General features: G+C 43.5%; 1 protein-coding gene across 12 annotated transcripts in view; it reads right to left on the bottom strand.

The window, feature by feature from the left end:
- Window positions 1–18,674, bottom strand: part of PPFIBP1 (PPFIA binding protein 1) — a 171,846-nt gene that overhangs the window by 122,473 nt on the left and 30,699 nt on the right. The window contains exon 2 of one of the 12 annotated variants that reach the window (XM_034783095.1): window positions 3,182–3,270. The exons of the other annotated variants lie outside the window; for them this stretch is intronic. The gene's annotated coding sequence lies outside the window, so the exon portion shown is untranslated. The remainder of the gene's footprint in view (window positions 1–3,181; window positions 3,271–18,674) is intronic. 12 annotated transcript variants of the gene reach the window in all.

Raw genomic sequence — 18,674 nt, 5'->3', positions numbered from 1 at the left:
TTGGAGGGGCCAATTTAATAAATAACTGGAGAGGAAAAGGAAAAACTATTCACTGGATGCAACAGAGAGGTCAGATGCTAGATAAACAGGGCAGTGTGCTAAATATTTATGTACTTTCTCCCTGTCTCTTTGTATTGGAGTGTCACTGTTTGGGTGAACAGAATGCAAAACAGAGCATTTCTAATGCCTGAACCACAAGTGAGACACATTTTTACATTATGAAGCCAAGTAACATACAATCTTCTACAAGCAGCAGTATCCGTTGGGGGGTGGGGGGGTGAATGACGCTCCAATAACCCCACCCTTTAAATTCTGTCACCACTACCCCAACCATCAGTAAGAAAAGAATGGAACAATCCACTTTAATGAATGTTTAGAACAGGCCCACACTACCAGTCTCAATGAGTTTACTATGCTCCATTTGCACATATCAATTCCATACAGCAAGAAGAGTTTTCTTTACGCAGATGTGCTAGAATTTTGCCTCCATGCTTGAATGGAATTGACAGCAAGAGTTCAATGCTTTCAAATATTGTTAAGGCTTTATCTCTGCTCCTTCCTCATTCCTTCAAATTTGACGTTAAGTTCATTCATACTATTAACAACACAACATCTCTGTCAGGGTTTGTCCGGATAAGACAAAGAATTAATTTAAAAAAAACCAAGTGTTTATGTGGCCTTACATCTCACTGCATCTAGAGGTGAATCAAAACAAAACTATGATTCTCTTTGATTAACGTCCTCAATGGCATTTAATACTGTCCTGTTGCTCAGATGGTATGTTTTGTTTGCTCATCAAGTTTCCTATAAAGGTTTTTCTACTTCTGTGCTATCTATCTATATCTACATCTACACACAATTTTTGTGTATATATGTAGGTGTATATAGTTTTCTAAAAAGAAAATACTCCCTGAGGCGACTGATGTGTATTGGCAACTTTAAATTTTGTGTTGTAACATATATACTCTGTGTGCGCATGTGTCACGTTGAACTCCATATGCTTTATGAAAATATGCTTATGAATGTGAATATGATGTAACTGGAATATGCTCTATGCAAAAGGTCTCTTGTAAGGTATCATTACGAAGCTTATAATCTACTGAGTGCATTCATCCTATTTGTATGCATGTATCATCTTTGTATCTGAAGCTAGAAATATGAAGTATAACTCTGAGGTCCTATTGTAACTATGCAAAGTATGGGCCATTAATGGTGGTTTAGGCTCCCATTGACTAGGACAATTGGTTGTAGATGGTTTATTTACCTGCAAGCCTTCCTGTGTACGTGTGGACCTGCCCATGGGTAATGAAGAATGGGGTCTCACAGGACATATGATCATGTCACCTGATACTGGAATCCATCTTAAATATGGTACTTTTCCATTTAGAAGGAGCGGTGGGGACCGAGAGAGACAAAAGAGCCACCCCTTTTTATAGCTTTGGCACAAGGCGTGAAACAGAACAAAGGGCTGCCAGCCATGAGAAAACCCCTGCTTACCACCTGAGATGTCTGATGGAACTAACAAGGACTGTACCAGGGGAAAGAATTGGGCCCAGACTAGAAAGGAGTCTGGTCTGTGAAAGAAGCTTATTGGAACATCTCTGAGGGCGAGATATTACCTGTAATCAGTTTCTTAATGTATTAGACTTAGACCTGCGTATTTTTGCTTTATTTTGCTTGGTGACTTACTTTGTTCTGCTTGTTATTACTTGAAACCACTTAAATCCTACTTTTTATAGTTAATAAAATCACTTTTGTTTTTTAATAAACCCAGAGTAAGTGATTAATACCTGGGGGACCAAACAGCTGTGCATATCTCTCTCTCAGTGTTCTAGAGGGTGGACAGCTTTATACAGAGTAAAATGAATTTATTTGGGGTTTGGATCCCATTGAGAACTGGGTGCTGGAAACAAATAACCTGCTAAGCTGCTTTCAATTAAGTCTACAGCTTTGGGGGCGTGGACCAGACCCTGGGTCTGTGTTGCAGCAGGCTAGCATGTCTGGATCAACAAGGCAGGGTTCTGGAGTCCCAAGCTAGCAGGGAAAACAGGCTCAGAGGTAATTTCAGCACATCAGGTGACAGTCCCAAAGGGGTCTGTATGACCGAATCCATCACAGCATGCATATGACACAGAAGCCAAGAATGAAGGCAACAACAGGGTAGAATCAAGTCCCCTACCAACAGTGAAAACACAAACAAGAAGTAGGTGGCTGCTTCAAAGATCAGCACACTTGAAGAAATATGAAGCCTAACAAGGCACAACGGGTTGACGTTAAAGGCCACGTCCCCATGGTGGGCTCTGTGCTAGTAACCTGTGCTTGCACAAAAAAAACAACAAAAATTGTTAAAAGGAACACGGTAGCAACCTGCATGGAGCTTCAAAGGAGGAGGATAGGTTGTAGGAAGGAAGGGTTCGGAGGGAGCACCAGGAAGTCAGTCTGTGTGCACATGGCTGGATTAGCAGCAGTGGTTGTAGCCTCTCTGTAAATAATTCTATTAAGAGCCATTTTAGTTTCAGAAACGAAGTCCTCGCATGTTTTATCCAGCATACAGTACATTAAAATGTAGATAAATCAAGACTACCAAACTCTGACATATACTCAGTTATTTAGATAAATTCAGAGTCTAGCCTAAAAGTGGTCAAATTCAGATACACGTAAACTTATAGAGCTTGAAACTAAGGAAAAAAAACAACCCAAATATTGTATTGCTTAATAAAATGGTCTTCCAACCAGGGTTCTACCAGAAAAATAGTTCTGGTGATTATTTTAGAGAAGTTTCTTGTGGGTATATATGTGGAAGTCTTCCACATGATATACAGTACAGTGATATAACAGCAGTCTGCATATTAAGGTACCAGTCCTACTGCCTCAAAGTGGGGGGGGGAAGGAGGGGAACTTTCACTGACCTGAGTGGAAGATTTGCTTGCATAAATTAGAGGATCAGGGCCCTTAAGCGATACCAAAATAAAAGGATATTGCAAATCAAAGGAGGCTACATTACTACTAAGGAAGGTATCCATTTACAAGTCATTAAAGGGATTTTATACAGTAAAACTTTCCCTAACTTTGGAAACATTCAATAGCTCCTTGAGGGGATAACGTACAAGCAACAAGGATGACTATGGCCATTAAAGATGCCAATAATGAGGATGATTCAGTAGGCTGGGGGATTACTCACACTGGAAAAGGAGACTTAATGCTGATCTTTACTGATGCTCTTCAGACAATACAGCTGATTAACGAGTTGATCCATATAAACTTTTGACACTAAAAAGCAAACAACAACAAGTCTTGAGTTATTAATCAGCACAAAGTTTGAGGTAACTTATTAAGCATAAAGAAATGCTACTGGATAAGAAGAAACACTGGGTGTCATATGTAAGTGAATGTTAAAGACAGACTCAAGAATAAGAGTAGAGAAAGCAAGAAATGCATATTGGAAATGAGCTATTGTATTTATTCCTAATAATTCTTAATAAAATTAGTTCCTAACATTTCTTTTTAACGCCATGGGCCTGATTTGTCTCTCCATTGGCCAAGATGATCAAAAGCATGCAGCAGTGAGGCGGAGAAGACAAAGTGCTTTGCAAAAGGCTTGCCTCTAATCTTAGAGGTCTAGAGAGAGCACACCATGGAGTTGGGGACCCATAGGTCAAAAAGTGAGAAAGCCGGCAGCATAGTCCCTTGAGCACCAGATGGACTTTCTGCTCGAAACAGCATTACGTCTCCTTACAGATTCTACCCCACATTTTTGATCAAAATGAAACCATTGAAATTTGATGGGCTCAGTACAATTTCTCTTTGAGACTTTACATTCTTTCAAACATGAAAACAAGAATCTAGTTGAATAAAACAAATTATTTATATGAACCCACTGTGACATTATTGACATGAACTGTGAACGTATAGATCATTGTTGCAACCAAGGTCCTATAGTTGCACCAAATCTTAGACACCTTACTTGACCTCCTTTGTACATGAAAAGATTGTAATTTGCTGATTATCATTATGCTGTCTGTATGTGTATCATTTTTGTATTTGAAGTTATGAATATGGGCTATGTACTTGTATCTCAATGTGTTTGATTCTAACTAGCATCAGTGAAGCATTTGGTCAGCTTCTTGAGAAAGGACTATTCTGAGTAAGTGCCCAATCAAGAAACACTTAACTGACAGTGGACCTTGGGAGACTCCAATCCATATCAGCCTTCCTGAGAATGTGTAAGATAGCATTTGAGCAATGGCTGCCGCCTGCAAACTGAGTCATGCATGGACATGTGACTTGCTCATGTGACTCCAAACTCCATTTTGCTGCTGTGATTTTCCACAGTAAGAACAAAAGGGTTTTCTTCCACATGGCAGAGGATATAAAAGGCCCTGGAAACCCCTCCATTTTGTCTTCAATCCTGCTTCTGACCTCTGGAGGAACTATGCTTGAAACTGAAGCTCTGAACAAAGGACTGAACGACCCATCCAAGCTGGGATGTTTGTACTCCAGACACTTAATTGGTTTAAATCAGTAGTAATCCCATCAAGCCTGAAACAAGCCTGAACTAAGAACTTTGCAATTGTTGTATGTGTTTGATTACATTTAACCAATTTAGGGTTACCATACGTCTGGATTTTCCCGGACATATTTGACTTTTTGGGTCTCAAATCCCCGTCCGGGAGGAAATCCCAAAAAACCAGACATGTCCGGGAAAATAGGGAGGGAGGGACCAGCGATGCTCGGCCGGGGGCCGGAGCCGCTGGGGCTGGCAGTGCTCGGCCGGAGCCTCTGGGGCCGGCGGTGCGGGGCCGGGGCCCGGGCCCGGCAGTGCTCGGCCGGGGGCAGCGGTGCGCTCGGCCAGAGGCCGGAGCCGGTGGTGTTGGGCCCGGAGCCGGTGTTGGGCTGGGGGTCGGGCTGGAGCCGGGGTGCTCGGCCAGGGCCGGAGCCGGCAGTGCGGGGCCCGGGGCCAGCTGTGTTCGGCCAGGGGTGCTTGGCCACGGGTGCCGGGGGTGCTCGGCTGGGGGCTGGGGCCGGACCCGGCGGTGCTCGGCCGGGGGCGGCGGTGCGCTCAGCCGGGGGCCGGTTCCGGGGCCGGCGGTGCGGGGCCCGGGACCGGCAGTGTTCGGCCGGGCCCGGGGCCAGCGGTGCGGAGCCAGGGGCCGGGGTGCTCAGCTGGGGCCAGAGCTGGCGGTGTGGGGCTCAGGGCCAGCTGTGTTCGGCTCAGGGCCGGGCTGGGGCCGGCCAGGGGTGCTCGGCCAGGGCCGGGCCGGGGGCCGGGGGTGCTCGGGGCCCGAGCCAAGCCGGACAGAAGACGCTGGGGCCAGAGCCGCGCCTCCTTGCGCCCCCCCGCCCCAGCTTGCCGGCTGCTTCAGGCTTCCCGTGAATCAAATGCTCGCGGGAAGCAGGGGAGGGGGAGGGGGTGGGGGCGGAGTTGGGGCGGGGCCAGGGCCCATGGAGACACTCTTTTTGGACACTTAAAATATGGTAACCCTAAACCAATTATAACTCTCATCTATATTTCTTTTTATGAATAAGCCTTTAGATTTTAGTTTCTAAAGGATTGGCAACAGCATGATTTGTGGGTAAGATCTGACTGGTATATTGACCTGGGTCTGGGGCTTGGTCCTTTGGGATCTTTTTTCTTTTACTGGGGTATTGGTTTTCATAACCATTCATCCCCCTAAGGAGTAGTGCTGGTGGTGATACTGGGAAACTGGAGTGTCTGAGGGAATTGCTTATATGACTTCTGGTTAGCCAGTGGGGTAAAACCAAATTCCTCTCTGTTTGGCTTGTTTGGTTTGCCTTAGTAGTGAAGGACCAGCAGCCTCGGGCTGTGACTGCCCTGCTCCAAGCAATTTGTCCTGAATTGATACTCTCAGTAGTGTCCCGCCAAAGGCTGCTTTGTTATGCCCCCATAAGAGGATAATGTAAGAAACAGTAAATTAGACATGACTTTGCATTGAGGTATAATAGGTAAAAAGATGCATGTACTTTGGGCAGTGTATGTTAAAAGATTACACACATCACTGAGCAGTAGGGTGGTAATAAATAGCCTCTCTCTATGTGGCTCTGCTGCAACCACATCTAGATATATTGCAAGCGTGGCCAAACTGTGGCTCGTGAGCCGCATGCAGCTCTTTTAAAGTTAAAAGACGCCCCCACGGACCTCCCCATTCTCTGCTTACGGGCTGGGGAGAAGAGGAGCTCAGGCTTCTCCCCTGCGGCGGGGTGATGGACTAGGGGCCACTGGGGAGAAGCCCCACACCCCAGCAGGTGCCGCGCCACAGGGCAGATTGCATGTGTCTTGTGGCTCTTGAACTTCTGAAGATTATTGTACGTGGCTCAGAGAGTCAGTAAGTTTGGCCACTCCTGATATATTGTATTCAGGTCTGGACTCAAACTTACAAGAAAAATGATGAGAAGACTGGAGGGATCAACGTAGGAAAGAAAATGAAGAGGATTAAATACATGCAGCTTGACTAAGCGGTGGGTGAGGTAACATGAGATGACAGTCTACCAATATTCAAAAGTGTGAAAACACAAAGGAATGAAGGAAATCTAGTGTGTGGTACATGGAGATATAACTAGGAATATTGCATGAAATTTAGGGAAGAAAATTTAAACTGAATATCAGGGAAAACTGCCACTGAGATGTATTTAGGGTGACCAGACAGCAAATGTGAAAAATCAGGACAGGGGTGGGTGTGGGGGGAGCGGGGGGAGGGTATTAGGAGCCTATATAAGAAAAAGACCCAAAAATCAAGACTGTCCCTATAAAAAAAAATTGGGACATCTGGTTACCCTAGATGTATTAGGCCAGTGGGTCCCCAACACGGTGTCTTTGGGCACCATGGCGCCCGCCAGGGCATTTATGTGCGCCCGCATACTGGCCAATGGATGAGCATCGCTGAAATGCCGCCGACAAGCAGTGTCATCCAGAGGTGTTGCCGCCGAAATGCCACAGATTTTTGGCAGCGATGCCTCTGGATGATGCTGCTTGTCGGTGGCATTTCGGCAGCGACGTTTATTGACGTTGCTGCTTCTCGGCAGCATTTCGGCAGATGCTCGTCTGCCGGCCATGGTCCGCGGTGGCTCATCATCTGGTGCCTGCCAGATGAAAAAGGTTGGGGACCACTGTATTAGGCTATGGAATAGTTCTCCTGAAAGTAGTGGTGAAAGCTTATTGGCTCCAAAATTATTTTAAACTAGAATGGACAAAAAGACTAGGAAACAAACAAAGGGAACAAATCTACATTGGCAGAGTGTTGGACTAGATGATATACGTGGCTTTTCTAAATCTAACTTCTTTGATTCCTAAAGGCAAGAACATGGTGTCACAGAGGTCAATTGTATTTTTAAGGTAAGACACAAGTACTTTATGTACATAGTCAAAGCACTGGGAAATCATCAACTAATGAATCTACCACCCCATAAGTGAACTTAAGAAAAAAAAAAAGCACACATTACATTGCTTTGTGGATTCAGCTTTGCACTGGTGAGTGCTGCAGCATCCAATAAACAGTTCCTGGAGCTGCCAGGGCTGCTAACATCTGTCATAACGCCAGGACACAAAGATACTGTGTCAAGATAAGATGACAGATACAGATACAGATTCAGGTCCTGATTCTGCAAAAGGTCACACACGTGCACACTTGTTCTCAAGGCAGCAGGAATTCACATGGGCACAAGGGGGATGATCAAGCAGATAACTGCAGAAATGGGGCCTCAAGCTTTTGAACTAGAATAACTATGTTAATTTGAGCTCTATTCCACAGTGTTAGGAAAAAATTCATTTGCCAGATGGAAAAGGGACAAAATCTGGTAGACGGAAAAAAATATTTGAGGTTTCTAAAAAGGATACTGCAGAACTTCACACACAACAGGAGATAGCTAGGGAAAAAGTTATTTGACAGTGTTATTTTGAGTGTGTCTAGTCTAATGCAAAGGGCTCAAATGGAAAACACGTAATAAGGGAAAAGATCTCCTGGTCTCTGCTGTCTTTATCCAATGTATTAAACTGATGGTAAGATGCTCAAGCCTCACTAATTGGCAGCATCTGTAGTAGGGATGTGACTTCACATTGAGGGGGCCCAGACACAGTAGCGAGTCAGAAGGCAGCACAGTAGGCAGTGACATTGCATGCTGCTGAACGGGGCCAGCAGCTCGCTGCCGGCTGAAATGAGCTAGCCTGCTCATTTGGCAGGAAGACCAAAGACTCAGCAGTAGGAGGTAGACAGCAGTCCATCCTGGGGAGGCTGGGAGTAAGAGTCTGAGGAGAGGAAGAAGTAGGCTGGAAAGAAAAGTCTTCCCCAGCGTGTGAGGTGGCGGGCGATCATAAATGTGCTTTATTCAGACCCCCAATTGGCCTTTATTCACTCGTGCTAACTGCACCAAGGCCAATCTATCCTTCTCATCTGTGGAGGACTTTATGGAGATCTGTCTTAAGGAAAAGAATATTAGAATGTGCTGTCGGGGTGAAGCTTTTTCTGGTTATGTGAAGTCCACCCATCTTATTTATTTCATTTTAATAAGAACAGCTGCATTCACCCACTTCTACCCTGAACATGGAGCTTTGGTTAATTTGTTCTTCCATCAGTGGAGTGCCCTTAACATCTGTTTAAAAACACCGTCGTTATTTTTGAGTCTCTTTCAAAGGGCTATTTCTGTAAATCAAAGATGTTCTTTGTTACTCTGGTATGTCAGAAAGCAAAAGGCTTCAGTTATTTCCGGTTCAACAGACGCGGGGTTGAGCATACAAAGCCTACACTTCTGGCCACCAGTATGGTCACTCACTGCTTTAGAGAGGAGGCAAACATTTTAAAACACATTTCACATAAAAGAAACTTTCACTACATTGTGAGCTGATACCACAAAGATGAATCAGAGCATTTGCATTTTGTTTCACACAATTTGTGTGCCTATGTTAATCTTCAAAATAGTTTTCCTTTTCTTTTTAACCTACTTTAATTTTATTAATAAACCTACACATATTCCTCAGAATCCCTAATCCCAGGACTAGTGGTCTCAGAAAGTGCATCCCGGAGCCTCCTGTCATCACCTTATATGCTTGTAAGGGGCCTGTTTTTAGAGTGACGCCGCCAAACAAAATAATTTAATACATCTCCACATGGCTGGCTGGCTGGCATCTTACCTCAATATTTCTCCTACAGGAAGAGCTCAAGGTTTTCAATACTGGCCCTTAGTTAGCCATTGAGATACACAACCATCACTACCACCGAAAGGGTGCCATTCGAGCACCTGCTACCTGCAAAGCCTCTTTGCTCCCACACCAGCAAAGGAGATAGCTGATCATCTGACGCGTGCAGCTTCCTCAACACCGCATGAGGTTTATAGTTTTAAAAATCCAAGGAGAGACCCAATGTATGGATAAATAGGGCACATTTCATAGAAGAGTAAGTAAAGACGCAATTATTTTAATGATTGAAATAACTATCGCCCTGTTTTCTGCTGTGTTTCACATCATACAAACAGAGAGGCAAGATAAAAACATATGATATTCTTGCTGGAAGGCTGAAATGTAATGCTATTCTTGGTCTTAGAATTCACAATGATAACACACAAGAACCCAAAACAGAGACACAAAGCAGGCTGCTCCCTAAAACAGAGGGGCAGAAATCACCCCACTTGCTTTAGGACATCTACAGAACAGACTCTGCCCTACAAATCCCTCTTCCTGCAATCAGGACCCAGAAAACCCAGAGAATTTAAAAGGACAATTCACAATTTTAACACCATTTTCAATACACCACATTTTCAAGATTGTCACAACACAGAAGTAATTAATTGATTTAAAAAAAAAATTAATATACGTAATAAGGAGGCAGGTAGCAGGTCCTGCACTGTGCTGTGCCCCTAGTTTCCACCAAGAACAGGGAATTCTGGGAGATGCAGCAAGACCTGCTGAGTCTAATGGCAAAGAGACCAGGAAAAGGGCTGTCCCATCAGTCAGAGGGTCTGGAAAAGACTTAGGGGGAAGCTAGTGAAAGAGCCTGGGAAAATAGCTGGACAGCGATCCAGGGCTAATGTACCCTGAGGAGGCAATGCTTATGGAAGAGCAGTGGCCTTGGGGAAGGAGAAAGATGGTGGTTAGACCTGACACCTGCTTCATTTTGTTGAGGGCCCCAAAGGTTGCTCTTATGGAAGAAGGGAGGGTGTGAACTCACTTTGACTGTAAGGGACCAACAGGGAGTGTTGCTGTTGTTTCCAGAAGAGAGGAGAAGATGGACAAACCCTCAAGCAATGGTTGAGAGCCAGGGAGACTGTGTGAAGATTGGAACTTTATTTGGACTTCTGTTACCTTGGAAAGGGTGGAGTTTTTTGGTTCAGCTGGAGGGCTAAAATTACTCCTCAGTGATGGAAACTAGGGAACAAATGCATCCGCATGGTGCAGGGTAAACACACTGTTACAATACAAAATGCCATCAAAAGGGCACACTAGCCAAATATCTCAATTATATTATTTAGTTAGGCTTATTATTAAATATTACAGTGCTAGGCTCTCTATACATGTTAGAAAGGTTATATATTAATCATCAAGATTCTACAATTCTCTCTCTTTCTCTCTCAATAGCTAGTGGGCTGAGTTTTAGAACTGATGCTTGCAATTTAAGGAGATTTGCAGACAAAATATAGAAGCAAATCTCCATAGAAGAAAATTACTTGAATTCACTAAACAATTTCAGATTCTGTGTCTCAGTTAATAATAATAAAAAAAAAGGGTAAGGTAAGGCTGCCATAAAATTTGTGGAAAAATTAATGATGGTTTTTGACCTAACACAGAGAAAGATACAATACATAGTTCTTCTAATGTATCCCTTTTAGTGTAACAGGCAGAGACAGTAATACAACACAAACATGACTATACAATACTCAGAAAACTGAACTGATGTGCAAGACTTCAGATCTGGTGTCCTTTCCAACCCTTAACCCCATTAATCAGGGAGAAAACAGGGAACTAACTCAAACCAATGCATTTTAACATGTCTGTAATTCTACTTCACCTTGCCAAACTGAGGGTTTTATGCTATGATCACTCATTTCTTTTGCAGACTATGGAGACAGGACTAGCTACTGGACAAAGGAAAAGCTAAAAATGGCACTGGAATTACAATCCAAGGAGTGAGGATCTGAAAAACTGATTTAGGAGTGTGTGTTGGCAGCAGTTTAACTGTTTTGTACCAGATTGTGAAGCACAGACTGATTCAATTTCTTCTTTGTACCTGCTGTAAGCTCTCCTTCAAAGGCATTTTTGGGAGTACGTTATCTGGAAGACTGGAATGCAGTGCTCTGTTTTAGATCTGTTCATTACCAATTAATCAGGCTAGGTTGATCTATTTACTTTTATTCCTGATGCAAGATATTTTTTTAAAGAAAGGTAAATTCTTTAAAATATAAAAAGTTGTTTGACTTCTTTCCACTATAGAATAAAGCAGGGGTGGGCAAACTACAGCCTGTGGGCCGGATCTGACCCATCAGGGCTTTGGATCTGGCCCGCGGGATTGCCCCCCGTGACGCCACGAGCCCTGCACTGCCCTCAGAAGTGGCCGGCACCACTTCCCTGCAGCCTGTGGGTGGGGGGGCAGAGGGCTCCGTGCGTTGCCCTTGCCTCCAGGCACCTGCCCCCACAGCTCCCACTGGCCGGAAACGGGGAACCGTGGCCAATGGGAGCTTCGGGGGACGCACCTGGAGGCACAGCAAGGGCAGCGCACATGGAGCTCTCCACCCCCTCTTCCCCAGGGGCCGCAGCGCTTCCTGGAGCGGAGCGGTGTGGGGCCAGGGCAGGCAGGCAGGGAGCATGCCCTGACCGTGGTGCGTGCCGCTGCCACCCTGGAGCCGCTTTAGGCAAGCGGCGCCGTCCCGGAGCCCAAACCCCGCCTGCACCCCGCCCCCCAATTCCCTGCCCTGAACCCCCTGCCGCACTCTGCACCTCTCCTGTACCCTAATCCCCTGCCCTGAGCTCCCTACTGCATCCTGCACCCCTATGCACCTCAAACCCCTGCCCTGAGCCCGCCCCAGTCCGCAGCCCTCCTGCACCCCCACCCCCCTCCCCGAGCCTCCCCCTACACCCCCCCCCCCCCCCCCTGCCCCCGTCCCTTGCCCTGAGCCCCTTTCTGCACACCACACCCCCTCCCACACCCCGCACTCCCTCCCGCACCCCAACCCCATGCCCCAGCCCTGCATACAATTTCCCCACCCAGATGTGGCCCTCGGCCCAAAAAGTTTGCCCACCCCTGGAATAGAGGGATGAAATAAAGTCTTTCAAATGGCTCATAAAACAGTTCCGGTTACTTCTCCCAGCCAGCCATTCATTATTGTCCAGGTGGATTATTAAAAGATTCTGTTCGGACACTCCACCCGAATCTCTGAAAAATATAGTCTGGCAAACTCCATTAGCCACAGAAAGAAAAATATACTTTAAAAACTTACATTTATACAGCCTCCTTCAGCCTAGATCCAAAGCACTTCACAAACTTAACTGATAGGCAAACTATGAAGAATCCTGGCCATATTGAATTTATGGGCTAAATCATCATGCTGGGTTTACATGTGGCAAGCAACATACAGCTTTGTGAACTGGCTGATCACCCACATTGAGGGTGCAGTTCAGGCTGCTGCATTGGAAGAGAGGGCAAGAAATATCTGCTCTGTGGATAGATGTCATGGAGTTATTTTGGTAGCAGGAACTTATGCAAATAAGCATCCCTACCCCTGAGCAGCTCCATGTTTCCCCTCTGTGCCTCAGTTTCCTCATCTGTACAATGAGGATAATGATTCTGACCTCCTTTCTAAGGTGCCGTGAGATGTAAGGTACATTACAAGAGCTTTTGCCCTCATGGTGGGACCTTGAGAAAAGAATAATTGACTTCTTTTCTCTCTCTCTCTTTTTTTTAAATGTGGGCATGTTTTGGGTGCATAGGGGTGTCTTCTGCTGCTTTTTTTCCTTTTGATAACACTCCTGTTTTCAGGGAGATGGGGTGTTCTTCAGCTTGATGGGCCCCTATCTTTACTGCTTGGCAGCAGCTCCATTGCAGAGATACCACCCAGGACAAGTCTTTAGACCACACAGCCCATTCCATCTCATCCCCCCAGACTAACACCTCTGCCCACTGCTGGGATATGGAGGAGGAGCTTTTTCCTGCCAAGAACCTGCCTTTACTTACAGCAACTGGGTTCCACAAAAAGTCAGACTTCACTCAGTGATGAGGATGATGTAGTCAAGGGGCTGTCCCATAGGAGATGTTCTTCCTCATCAAGATCCCAGGGGGGTTACACAGCTTCTGTGAGTTTCACGTCATAGAGGACCTTTTTGCCAGGATTTGACCCTCAGTTTTTAACCTCCTCAACAATAATCACATCCCCAGTACATACTGTATTTTATATATAAACGATGTAAAGCAGCCCCCGAATTGAAATGCTTTGATTGACAGATGCTTCCCTAACAACCCTACTACCATTGCTATTTATTTATCTTGATCTATATTGAAAGCTGTGGAGAAGAGTTTTGGAACCTTTTTCCCTTCTCTGTTTTTACTCTTCATTTTAGTTTATTTTGTGATTTACTCTTGCATTAAACAACCAGGTATTTTTACGGGGCTTTCTTTTTAAATCAAGGAAAAGGAATACTTGTATATATATTTCTAAAGCATCACCACAGTAATAATACATAATTATTATTTATGCCATCCAGCCGTCATACAGTGGTTTTCATCAGTGATGACTATGTACCAAGGTTGAGGCAGCACACATGGATTTATACTAAAGGCCTTAAATAGTCAAAGAGCAAAACACTGAAGAAATGTTCATTTTCCTGTTTCAGGGAAGGCCAGTGATTTCTTAGCAAAAAATAAGTCAACTCCATGTTCATGGATGATAAATATCTATTACTGCAGTATAATTTTCATACAACGGGGCATTAAGCCAAACACTGTTTTGAACTGAAGTTAATAGGATTATTGTTTGAACAAATCCAACATGCTCACCATATTGATACAAAACACCTAATCCTACCAAATATCAAAATGCAATGAGGTCAGCATACTTCCCGAAATGTTTTCAACTCCTGCTGCCCAGCCAACAGAGGGACCATATAATGAATCTCTTAATAATGCTGTGACAGAAGTTTAAGATTTTTTTTAAGATCATGTAATTGTAATGATATGTAAAATATTGACCCTCTAGTCTTGGAGCATCATTTTTGTCTTCAGTAGAGATAGCCACAACAAAAAGCCAAATGCCCATAAAGCCTGCCTGCCAGTGGGTTTCACTACAAGCCCAAGCTTAGCATAAGGATTGTTCGTCTTTCAGCTGAATCCGGGTTGATAGAAATGCTGGAGTTTGAACTGAATTTCACTTTGGGTTTCTGCATTCCTTCAAACCCGAAGCTCAGAGTGAAACCAATGCTCAGAGCGCATTCCTCATGACTGAAACTTAATGTACGCATGAAGCCCTGTGACCAAAACCACTGGTATTTTGTATACTGCTACTTACCACTACAAAATTTTAAAGTTGGGGGGAGGAGGCTGGGGGAGGAGAAACAGGTCACAATTCACATGCCAGCATTATAGGATGTAGGCAACACATCCGATTGCTACTGCAAACAATATCTAGTGAATATGGTTTGTGTGTTCAAAATTCAATTACACATTCTGTGATTTAGCTTCTCTTTGATGTTCAGGAAGCCAGTTTGTTCAGCAAGTTTCCAACTTCAAAATTCATATTTTACTGCAATGAGTTATGGGAAAGCTACAGTCATTAAGCATTTAAATTACAAAAACACAAAACAGGTAACATTAAATTACCAGTTTAATTCAGAGTAAAAAGTTGGAACTCCATCATTAGTGCCCTGTTTTTCAGCATAGAAAGCACAAGATACCCCTTCACACACTACATAAAGACCTTGACAAAAATGCCTACCTCACAGCGTGGGGTATCAAGAAATGAGTTTAGTAATACTCAGCATTCATTTAATACTTTCATCTAAAGGATCTCCAAGCACTTCACTAACATTAATCAGGCCTCACGTATACCCTTGTGATACAAGTATTGTTATCCCCATTTTACAGATGAGGAAGCTGAGGCAGAGTGGCAAAGCCATTTGACCAAGAAGACACAACATGGAATTTTTCAACCTTTACTCTAAAGACCCTTGATTATTTTTTGTCTATATAAAAAGAAAATGGTCCTCAATTCATAATGTGAGTTATGGACATTAACCTCAGAAAACTGCATCAAAAACATACTAACCTATGCACTGAATTATAATATACTGTCAAAAGAGAATATTGACAAGTGCTACATTAACTGATCTGTCTGGTATAAACATGTGTAATAGGGATGAAAATAAAATTGCAAATCATTTAAATGAAGTCTTCAGGTAACTGACTGTTCAGAGTTTAAAAGTGAAACTAGACATGACCTATGCTAGGAAAAAATGTAAGTCTATGACTAATTTCTATATTAATCACTGACTGAGTCAACCCTAAAATTAAAGTGCTCTTCTGCACTAATTGTGTCATTTAGGTTATGCTGTAATACAGAATGATAACTTGTTGTTTTAACTCAACTTTACAAAACAATACCAAAATTATGCTGGTTATTTTTTCTGCATAATTCTCCAATGAACGATGGGTGAAAGATGCAGAAATTAAACATTAATCTTCCAAATATTAACCCAAAAGTCCAGTGTAAAGTTGACTAAAAAATCTCATGCCCCAACTCTCTCTGTCGTAAAGATAAGGTGGTAATTAGTTATGTCAAATGCGTTATTCAAGAGATCGCCCATCTCTTCCAGTTATGCAAGAAAGACTTACTCTAGTATAAATTAAAATGATGAAAACTATTTGTCATGTTTTTACTTCAATCAAGTTTGCTGGTACCACTTTGACTAAATTCATTGATCTTGCTAATCATATGACCAGCAAGGTGCAGGTTACAACCTGCAGAGTTAATAGAGAAGCTAACAGTAAGCAACCCCTGTGGAAATTCCAGGAGTCTCTCAGAATCTTAACTGATGCCTGATCTATTGGGGTCCAAAAGTCAGAATTACCAAGAGTTTTCTCCGAGAAAGGACTATGAGATTAAGCCCCATTATTATCATTTTACAAAAGGAAAATGGTTTAATTAATATCAGGATGTGGCCATAGTGTTTTATCTTGCTGACTCCAATTTTACTCCATTCCTTCCACAACTGCTGAAGAGTCTCTCTTTCATTTCCCTTGTGACTTATTTGGAGGCATACAGGGATAAATTCATCTCTGGTATAGTTCTGCTGACTTGATCAGGGCCCTCATTTGTTTCAATGGCATTACAATAGAGATGTTGTTGTTGCCAAGTAAAACTGCTGCTCCAGGTTGGTTGGTTGGTTTGTATTTTTTTAACTCTAAATGTACTGATAAGCACAAGCTTCTGATATACAAATGGCCAACAGTGAATTTTAAATAATCCTGAAAACACCATTTCCACTCACCAAGTAATTTTCCAGACACTTTAAACAGACGCAATTAGATTACAAAATAAACCCATCACCACCACCTGACCTGTTCTGTTTCATCTCCTCAGTCCCTGGAACTGAGAGAGTTCTCTTTTTCCTCCACCAGAGAAAACTCGAGTATTGTGGGTTACTCCCTCCCCTCCTCCACCCCCACTCCCCACACACAATCAGCATTATTCTCCCAACATATTTGACCATATATAATGGGATAGGTAGTTAGAACTTAGTTTCACCCTTCTTGTAGCTACCAATAGTTATGGATGCAATTTAGGTCAGTGAGATGCTTAGCTACTTGATTTGCGAGTGCAGCCAGGAACAACAGCAGGTGAACAGGATGCAACAAGGGATGTGGTCTGGAGAGGGCCCCTCATGCAGACTGACTATGGGAACATCAGAATCTAGTGCCCCACCCCTCAGTCAATTGGAGCAGGATTCTTTCCCCAGACTCCTGTCCTGGGCAGTGGATTATGCAAGGCTCTTTTTGTTCCTAAGAGGAGAAAGCAGTAGTTGGGCAACAGGGGCGGGGGGCTGTTTTTTTCCAAGTCCCTCTTATGCAAGGAGAAGGATTTGACAGCTTGTGGTAGGATGTGCCAGGGAAATGGATCTTGGTTGGCAACATATGAGGATAGGGAAAAACAGGCTCCTGAGAAATACTGATTGGAGCAAGACAAGGTGAAGCTGTCAGTAGGAAGGTCGATGGTCAGCAAGAGCATGGCATAAATTGAACTGTGGATATTTGCATGTCTAGGCATCTTTCACCCATGCAGCTCAAAGAGTTTCACAGACATTAACAAATTAAGATGCAGATACCCCCTGTGAGGCAGGAAAGTATTATCCCTATTTTACAGGTGGGGAAACTGAGGCACAGAACATGTCAGATAACTTCCCCGTGACCACGTAGGACCTGATCATGTGAGGTACTGAGCATCTTCTGCAATGTGCTGGACCTTGCACGCACTCAGTCAATCACTACAAAGGACAGCGGTAGAACCTTTCCTGCCTCACAGGGGGTATCTGCGAAGTGCCTGCCCCACTTTCTTATTCCAATCACTAGACCATGCTGCCTATACACACAGCTGCCAGGCTGGGGAAATGTCTTTGGAGAAGTGCTGACAGGCCACTTCACCTTGAAGGGTCCCTTAAAATGTGTGTCAGCTACTTATGCTAAACAATCTTTTCCATCTTGTGACACTGAGTACATTTCCCAGACCAGAAGAAGAGCTCAGTGTAAGCTTGTCCCTCTCAACCAAGAGAAGTTGGTTCAATTAAAAAAAAAAAAAAATTACCTCACCCACCTTGTCTCGCTAACATCCTGGGACCAAAACAGCTACACCACCACTGCATACATATATTTAAAGCTGGCAGACAAACAGCGCTAGGTTTTATTTATGTTGGTAGTTTATAAACTATCATTTCCTCATTGTGATGCCAGAACGCAAAATCTTCCCCCCATAGCTGCTAGAAACATTTTGATCTGTTTTACTCAAGAACTTTCCTTATACCCATTGCAATATTTTATTTCAGCAATAAGTAAAGATGCAGCCACTAGTATTAAATACCCCAATTTAACTAGCTATTATAGAGCATTATCCTCAGAGAAAAATCGTCATTAGCTTTAAATCTATTTCTCTAAAGAGGTCACTGTCTTGCAACAACAGATTTGTTTTTCTCTCAGGAGAAATACCGATGATGCACTGTGTACACAACCCAAAAACTTTCACAATTTATTTTTCATATCTGGAGGAAAAGTAGGCTCTGATTAGACCACGGAGAATAAAGCCTCTCTCTCTAAGAGTAGGTTTTCAAATATTGTGGTATCAAACTAAAATGACTGAAAGCTCTGATGGTATTTCTTTTGAACAAAACGCACAATTTTTCAAAAAAGGAAGCAGTAAGAATGGATGGCTCAGGGGATTGCTGATGGGATACAAGAGCTTTTCAACTCTAGGTCACCAATTCAAATCCAACTGAATTATGTAATGATTAAAATGTACAGCCAATGGATTTTTGGGCAATCTTTTAATATGTGAAATGTTATTGCAGCCCACTTCTCCATGGACAGATGTCCACCACACCTACAGAAACCACACCTCCACCACAACTGGCATTCGCTGCAGAAAGGCAACAGACTGAATGTGCATGGATACTGAACTATTTTATTACCACTGCAGGT

This window comes from Trachemys scripta, chromosome 1 (genome assembly GCF_013100865.1).
Source record: "Trachemys scripta elegans isolate TJP31775 chromosome 1, CAS_Tse_1.0, whole genome shotgun sequence".
Taxonomy (NCBI): Eukaryota; Metazoa; Chordata; order Testudines; family Emydidae; genus Trachemys; species Trachemys scripta.
The sequence above is the reverse complement of the archived record's forward strand: the minus strand, read 5'-3'. Positions and strand labels throughout refer to the sequence as shown.